The sequence below is a fragment of the Sinocyclocheilus grahami genome, unplaced genomic scaffold (assembly GCF_001515645.1).
Source record: "Sinocyclocheilus grahami isolate Dianchi unplaced genomic scaffold, SAMN03320097.WGS_v1.1 scaffold777.1, whole genome shotgun sequence".
Taxonomy (NCBI): Eukaryota; Metazoa; Chordata; class Actinopteri; order Cypriniformes; family Cyprinidae; genus Sinocyclocheilus; species Sinocyclocheilus grahami.
This window is the reverse complement of record NW_015505956.1, coordinates 175598-184694: the sequence shown is the minus strand read 5'-3', so window position 1 is coordinate 184694 and position 9097 is coordinate 175598.

Genomic DNA, 9097 nt, shown 5'->3' with positions numbered 1-9097 from the left:
TGTGTGTGTTTGTGTGTAACAATGTGATCACGAAATGATCCTGTCTATTTATCATAAATAGAATTTCTGGAATGCATCTCCAGTTTTCTTTTCTTCCTGTTAATTATACTCGCTTACATAGCATGTTTGTCTGTATGTTCAACAAAAATAGTATCCATATTTTACGCCAGTTGTCAGCTGTCTCTCAGCTGTGCATAACTGATTGTCAAATAATACAACAGAGAAACAAATGTTTAGTAACACTGCTATGTTGTCATATGCAATCGACTGAGTAGGTTGACTCTGAGTTTAGCGCGTTCACAACGACTATGAAAAGCCATGATCGGAGCTCCGAAATTATGATTCACCATGGCAACAGCACCCGACAAAAAGACGTCCACAAGAACAAAAAAAGCAGCTAAATTAAAGTATAAAAACATAATTCAATAAAGGTAAAGCTTTAAGCATAAAAGGTTCATGAGGTTACATGACTTTACAGGTGTCACACCCCCATGGACTGTTTGTTGTGTTTGCTTCCCCATATGCTCAGTGTGACCTAGTTTCTGTCTTCCCTTAATTGTGTCATTATGTTCAGGTGTGTCATGTCATTGCCCTCATTAATTCTCCCATATAAGTTGTAATCAGTTCAGGGTTTCTTTGTCCGGTCTTGTCGAAGTTACCCATGTGTGTGTGTCTGCTGTTTCCCTAATATGGATTACCCTTTATGTGTATTATTAAAGACTGTTTATCTTTATCTTCTTCTTATTTGTGCATTTCTCCTACTCCACACCGTGACAGAAGACCGGACCAAGAACAGTGCGCTGCGTGTTTCCCCGCGTTTTGTTTTTTGTTTTTTGAAAGTGTTTCTGTTGGTTTATTTTGGTTTTGTTCGTGGACATTGCCTCCATTAATGTTGCCCCAAGGAGGGGCAGCACCTTGCTGAATAGTTTTTATTTTCCAAAATGGCCCTAACCTGGAGGACTATGTTGAGGAGCTTCTGTTTGATGGAGGGATTTCGGTGTGGTCTGGACGACGATATCTGCTTCGTCCTGCCCAGGGGAAATCCGCACTGGACCCTTAAGAACTACATAAATTTTGCGCTGTGGTTGAGTGGATCCACACTCACAGCGAACAAAGCGGATGTAGACTGTAACATTATTGTCCAGCCACACCTCGCAGACGTCTCGCAGCCAGACCCAGAGCCCAACCTACCATCACCCCAGAGAGCAACAGGGCTGAAGATCACCCCGGAGCCAGAGCCCGTGACGTCAGAAGCACTGAGCACCAGAACGGCCAGACACAAGAACAGTTTCTTCCCTCAGGCAATCCATCTCATGAACACTTGACAATAACACACACTATTTATTCAGTCATACACTTATTTATCTAACACACATACTCAGTCTACATTTCAATTTGCACATAATATACATGTACATACAATTGTCGATTTGTATATTTTTATTCCTTATTTACTTGTTTTATTTTTTATTTATTTTTTATTATCTGTGTTTTTTGTTCTGTCACTGTCATTCTGTTACACTGGACAGCTTCTGTCACGAAAACAAATTCCTCGTATGTGTAAACATACCTGGCAATAAAGCTCATTCTGATTCTGATTCTGATTCAGACCAGGTGCGAGAGCTGGCTACGGAGCTCACCATGGGGGAGAGCGTCAAGAGCAGCGAGAGTGTGGAGGGAAGCTCCGCCCTCTGTACCATGGCTGAGGATGAGCTGAGCTCAATGGACTGTAATTGGGATATATAAATGCAGACATGCCCCCTCTTCTCCCGCCTTTGTAACAAGAGGGTAACAATGGATCACTTTAAATTACAGCCCGTGGATGTTACACTTACACAGTAACTACATGTAACAAGAGGGTAACAAGGGATCACTTTAAATTACAGCCTGCAGGTGTTACACTTACACAGTAACTACACTAACAAAAGGGTAACAAGGGATCACTTTAAATTACAGCCCGCGGATGTTACACTTACACAGTAACTACACGGAACAAGAGGGTAACAAGGGATCACTTTAAATTACAGCCCGCGGATGATACACTTACACAATAACTACATATAACAAGGGTGTATGTTTGCGTAATAGTTAAGAAAAATGTTGTAGTACATTTTATTCTACTTGCCTCAAACCACATACGGAAGCTCAAGTGCACCAACAGCACTACAGCTATCAAAAACCATCAATTATACAGTAGATATACATGTGTTGTGTATTATGATTTTATATTTATATGTTATATCCTGGGAGCAGCTGGAAACAGGTAATCTAGTTCTAATCTACCTCAACGATACAATGCTGCTGACGGACTCACTGCTGAGATGACCTAATAGCTCTGACAACTGTTCCTTCTCAGCATTACTCAGACATGCTTCCTCAACCTTTTCTCGAAGTGCGGAAGATGGGACTTCCATAAATAACAAACTGCTTTCCAACTCCTCCACTTCCTTGCCTTCCATCTCCTCTATTAATAAAGGATCGTTGCCTATGACAACAGTTCTGGATGGGATGTGAATGGTGATGGAGGCACGCAACATGAAGTCCATCCCCAAGACCAAGGTTGAGGGTAAGCGTGGGACAATGGCAAACCGGTGATAAAAACGCTGTCCCAAGAAGCCAAAAGCCAACCATGTCAGCCCTAAGGGTTGGCATACCCCACCATCTGCTAGTTGGATTGGGGGAGCAGACCATGGTTTAATGTTAACCTTCAGTTTGGCTTGATTCTGAACAATATCCGCTTGCACTGCAGAAAGCGATGCGCCCGTGTCAAGTGTAGCATCTAACACCTGGCCATGTAGATTAATCTTAACTCTAAATGGAGTGTTCCAAAAGGAAGGTGATGTGAGATCTTCCACATGACAAAGGACAGGTTGTTCCGGAACAGCAGCATTAGTTGGTTGAGGCAAAATTATCTTCTGGAGGGAGGATTGCCTCTGTGAATCATCCTCCCCCCTTTGGAGTTTCCCTTGTGTCTTACAAATGAATTTCCTTCCCCTGCATTGCTACCTTCGGGGTTGTTCATATCCCTTGCATCAAGAGCAGGTTCCGAATGTGAATTAGGGGACTCACTTTGTTGGGAGCACATTCCAGAAGGTGAGTTACAATCTGGACATGTACGAGTAGTGAAACCAGGGCGTGAGCACTTGTAACAGTAGGTTTCTTTTTTGCTGTTCGCTTCTGCAGTCAAATTCAACGCGCACACTCACACAAAAATCCGTGCTGAAATATCCCAGTCTACACTTGAGAAACAGGCCGGGAAAATTTTGCAATTAGATTACTCCCTCAAAAAGCAAAATAATACTTCCAAAATCAAATTATCTCATTCAAAAAAAACGTCACCATCAGCTTGTGATCGATATCAAAATGTCAGGTGAAGCACAAAGTCTAAATATTTCAAAATAATCTGATGTTCTCGTCACATCAAAAAAAAAGTTGCGTCATCCACTCAAGCAGAAATACAGGCGTTCCCCGCACACATGGGACCCAGCGTTAGCAAGCTAATCTCACCAGCTTCCACGATGCCGATTGAACACTCTCACAGCTCCCCAACTCCCATAGCTTTTGGGTTTCTTCGACGTAGATTCCACATAGATGACGGATCCAGCTTCAGTTGTTTGGGCGCCAATTGTAACGCTTTGACTCGGATAACTCGTTAAATCCATGAAATGAAAGAGATGGAAAACGAAGAGTTGGTGTCCCACACATTTAATGGCTGGTACACGGCAAGGCGCTCCTCTCATACATGAGAGATTAACTCTTTCTGGGCGTTACAAATAAAAGTCAAGACAAAATAAAAACAAGGCGGCAGAGCGAACTTATCATCCATAGTGGTTCTCATTACACAGTCACGTAGTCCTGCTACGTCATCACCACATAGCGCACGTTATAAGTTAAGTGATCTGTCTCTTAAAGGGCACACCGCACTATAATGTGATGCATGCAAAAACATAGTTTTGGCCGTTACAAGTACAACATACTATTGCTATTTCACTTTACTTAGTTTTTTCAAGGCAATCGGTTTGCATGCTTTTTTTAAGTAAGCCCAACTAATTAGATTTTACAGTGTACCCAGCACGTAGTGTGAAAATATACTGCGTCATATATTTTGTGTTATTACAATAAAGCAACTTGTTCTAAATCATAATATTGTTGCCTAACAGTAGGTCATGCATACCACATAATCTTAGAATAGTTACACCTTACTTATGAAATACTAACAGTATTAATACTTTACTGTTTACCTACACGTACATACAGCTATGCTTACGTGGGTTGCCAACAATGTAATACGGTAAAGCAATAAATAATAAAATAACAAAGGACTACAAAACTTACACAGGTAACTGGAAAATAACAAACAAGAACTTAAAAGTAAAACAAAATAGAGAATATGCAACAGTTTTACACATGCTAGAAACATGGCTTTCAAAGGAAAGATTGCAATCAAATAGCACACCTAGTTTCCTAACTGATGACGAAGAATTGACAGAGCAGCCATCAGGTGTTAGACAGTGTTCTAGGTTATTACATGTAGAGGTTTTTGGTCTGATTATTAAAACCTCTGTTTTTTTCTTCAGAATTTAGCAGTAGGAAATTCCTAGTCATCCAGTCTTTTATATCAACTATGCATTCCGTTAGTTTTTCAAACTGGTATGCTTCGTCGGCCCGCAAAGAAATATAGAGCTGAGTATCATCAGCATAAAAGTGAAAGCTAACACCATGTTCCCTGATAATATCTGCCAAGGGTTAGGGTTGCGCGATGTTTACCAAATTGGCTGGACCCGATGGACAATGACATTGGGTGGGATGGGGGTGTTTGCCCTAGATGGTCATCTGCCAAAACATTGAAAACAATTATATCATTAAAAACAAAACATTCTCATTATCCACTGGATATTTTCATCTTCATCTCATCAGCAATTTCAATTTTGGCACACTGCAGCAGCTGATCACTAAAGGCCCGGGTATACTTCACTTTCTGTGTTTCGTTATATCCTGCGCACAGCCACGTCCGCACAGCTTTCAAGGTATACTCAACCACGGACGGACGACCTTGGGGATGTGAGGGGATGACAATGCCGGCTCAACATCGTGATGTCTGTCAGCCATTGGCAATGGACAATGACATTGTCTATCAGCCCAACCCTACCAAGGGTAACATGTAAAGCGTGAAGAGCAACGGTCCTAGTACTGAGCTTTGTGGCACTCCATACTTCACTTGGGACCGATATGATACCTCATCATTCACTGCAATGAATTGATGACAGTTAGATAAGTATGATTTGAACCATGCCAATGCAATTCCAGTAAAGCCAACATAATTTTCTAGTCTATTCAACAGAATGTTGTGGTTGATAGTGTCAAACGCAGCTCTAAGATCCAGTAGCACTAATAGCGAGATACAACCACGATCGGATGATAAGAGTAACTCTAATGAGAGCAGTCTCAGTAATATGATACGGTCTAAATCCTGACTGGAAATCCTCACAGATACAATTTTTCTCTAAGAAGGGACATAGTTGTGAGGATACTACCTTTTCTAGTATTTTGACAGAAAAGGGAGATTTGAGATAAGTCTCTCATTAACTAATTATCTAGGATCAAGTTGTGTTTTTTTAATGAATGTCGTAATAAAAGCCAGTTTGAAAGTTTTTGGGACATATCCTAATGACAATGATGCATTAATAATATTCAGTAGAGGATCTATGACTTCTGGAAGCACGTCTTTTTTATTTGCTTAGATGGTTTATGGTCTAACATACATGTTGTTGGTTTAGATGATTTAACAATTTTATGCAATTCTTCATCTACTATTGCAGAGAATGAGTGGAATTGTTCCTCAGGGGATCTATAGTGGATCTATCTGATGCAATACTTTAGCTAACGGCTGCATGGTTATAATTTTATCTCTAATAGTATCGATCTTGTATGTAATGAAGTTCATAAAGTCATTACTGCTGTGCTGGTGGTAAATGTCAGCACCTGCTGATGCGGTCCCACTTTATATTAAGTGGCCTTAACTACTATGTACTTACATTTTAATTAATCATTTGGTACAATGCACTTATTGTGTACTGTTACGAGCCCCTGCTCTTTCTTTCCTTTTTTTCATTTCCTGAGTGCAGCTGCTAATTTGACGGGGGTGGAGACTATTACAAACACCTGAGGCCTCTACTTACGCCCAATCCCAATTCTATTTTATATCCCTTCCCCTTCCCCTACCCCTCCGCCTAAAAATATTCCCCAAAGAATTGGGACACCACTACTATGCCGTCACACTTCAACATACGTCGTCTAGCTCCTACAATACACACACCTATACTGGTGTGCTGGTGTGCATTAGAGTTTTTAATTACCGTTCTATATTACTGCATTGCTTACTGACACACACACACACACACACATCGGAGATCGAGCAGCTCACACATCCAGGAGAAAAGAACGCTGCCCCACGACTTTTATTAATAACAGTTTAAATACTGAATCGCTACATTATATTTTCCAGCAATGAGAGGATATAATCGCTGTTTTTGAAGTAAACTCACTCTAAAAAGAGAAACGCACAGATGCACATACACGCAACATTCATCTCTCTCTCTCTCTCGAATTGGCAATATTTGAGAAAAGGGTTTAGCGATTTATAATTATTGGGGGGACTAGCCCCCCTCAATGTATATGGTGGTTATCGCCCTGATCAGACATGAACATATGTTGTGGCACTATCGTGCAGTCTGTAATGATATGACGTTAGTTAGCAAATATTAGCGATTTTTTTGCAAACATTTCTTTGAGTAACATGACCGTAATATGAACTCACGATTGAATGCAACATAAAACAAATGATTACTTTTCGATAAAATCTTTATTAATGCCAAAAATGCTTACATTTATGTGTCTTTTTGTTCGCTCTGGCAGCCATGTTGCCGCTGAAGCCGGTTTATGCTGAGATAATTCATACCCCTTAGTTTGAAGTGTGGTCCCGAAAAATCTTCATTTGAAGGGCTATCTGGCCCTTCCCCTAACCCTACCCCTCCAACCAAAAGAGAATCGAGACACCCCTACCCCTTCACGTGGGAAATGGGAAGGGCTAAGGGGTAGAATTGGGATTGGGCCTTATTTAAGAGCTGCTGGTGGCACTTAAATGGCGGCTTGCCCTGGGAACTATGTTTGTGTTTTATTTTTGGTTTTGGTTTTCCTTATTCTCTTTTGTTTAAGGATGGTGAGTGATTACTTGTTTCGTTACCACAGAGTACATAGAAAGCATAGGTAAGTGAGCTGACCCAGAAGACTTTTGCTGTGTTTGATTTCTTCCTTGGGAGATAGGACGTTTTCTTAACTCTTGAGTTAGTGGTAGTTTAAATTAGTTAGGTCACCAGTCCTCATTTATGATTTTTTTTATGTTTAAATAATTTTTTTTTCCTGTTTTCCTGTTTTTGGTTATATTCCTTTACCTGTATAATAAAACTTTACCTTTTTGCCCTGGCCACTGTGGTATTTGTTGCCTTTAGAACGGCTTTCTTGTGTTGGTCCCTAAACAGGGTCATAACATGTACATACATGTTTTTACATTGCACTTATATTTTAAAAATACCTGCATGTAATTACCAAAGACCCAAGTTCGAGCCTCTGCTCTTGTGACCGGTGTAATCTGCCTGCGTTGTGAAGGCAGTGTATCATCGGTCAGACACGGAGTGGGATGTTGTAAAATCCTGAAGTTAAGTCCATGGTGCTGAAAAAGGCATTACCTCCTAAGGCTGCAAGACAGTCAGCTTGATGGGGTAAAGGGTGGGCGTCTTTGAAGGTTTTAGCATTGAGCCAGCGGAAATCGGTACAAACTCTCAGATTACCATCTTTTTTCCAGACCATCACTAAAGGCAATGCGTACTCACTGACAGACTTGCTGATTATGCCTTTCTCCTCCATTTCTGACAAGACTTCTCTCAGTTTCTGGCAGTGGGCAGGAGGGATGCGGCGATAGGGAAGACAGAATGGGCGCTCATCATAAAGATGGATCCTGTGCACAAAAGCCTTTGCCTCGCCACAATCCATTTTATCCTTGGAGAAAACATCATGGTAAGACACAACAAGAGCTGCCAGTTTTCTCTTCCACATCTCTGAAACTTCACATCCATCAATGCCAATGTCCTTCAGACCATAGTCTTTCAGCAACTGCACGGGATCAGTGGGCGAGGCAGTTTCGAGGGAATCTGAATTAGGAATGTCACAATGTGTTCTACTCAATCCCTGCATAACAGTGAGGTCTTCGATAGCTAGACAGGAAGAAACGTCAGCCAGTTTAGAGTTGCGGCGAAGTGTCACTGATGTTGGATTAGGGTTAAGTATCTTCACTGGCACCCATCGATCACCCCACATTGGTGTTACTACTCGTCCGACAAGAATGTTTTTAGGTGCTGAACGTGCAGTGCTTGGCTCAACTATTACAGTGCTTCCCGGGGAAACAGGGACATTTGCGGGCAATTTTCCCCAAACAAGATACTCATGTCTGGGAAGTAGAGTGACTGCCTTACAGAGTTTCACAGTACCAAGTTTATCAGGCTGCTGAGGGCCAGACCATCGGGAGATGCAGCTCAGAAGCTTGAGGAATTGCTCACACTCAGGATTACCGTTACTGCAGGAAACAAGTTCCCAGTACTTGTCATGAGATTTCATCTTCTGTAGAATGCATTTGATCACGTTGCTTCCAATTATGAACTCGTCTCTTTGTCCAGGCACTACAAGAGTTGGAACAACAAACTTAAATCCATAAACTTCAATCTCCAAGTCGTATGTACACTTTGGCTGAATTGTAAGGCCACCACAGCCAACCAGAACCACGTTACTTGGAATCACTTGAGGATGTGGAAGAATACCATCAGCTTGCAGCTTGGACTCACCCTCTTCACTAAGTGTGCAGGACATACTACCAATGTGTAACGGCCACAAACTGTCACAGGAGCATAAAACATCAGTGCACAATGACAGGACTCTATACATCATACCAACCATATGTTGAAGACTAGTGTCTGGAGAGAACGGAACAGCATTAGGATTAAGATGACTTACAGGAGGCGGAGACTGGGCTGGCATAGAAGCAGGC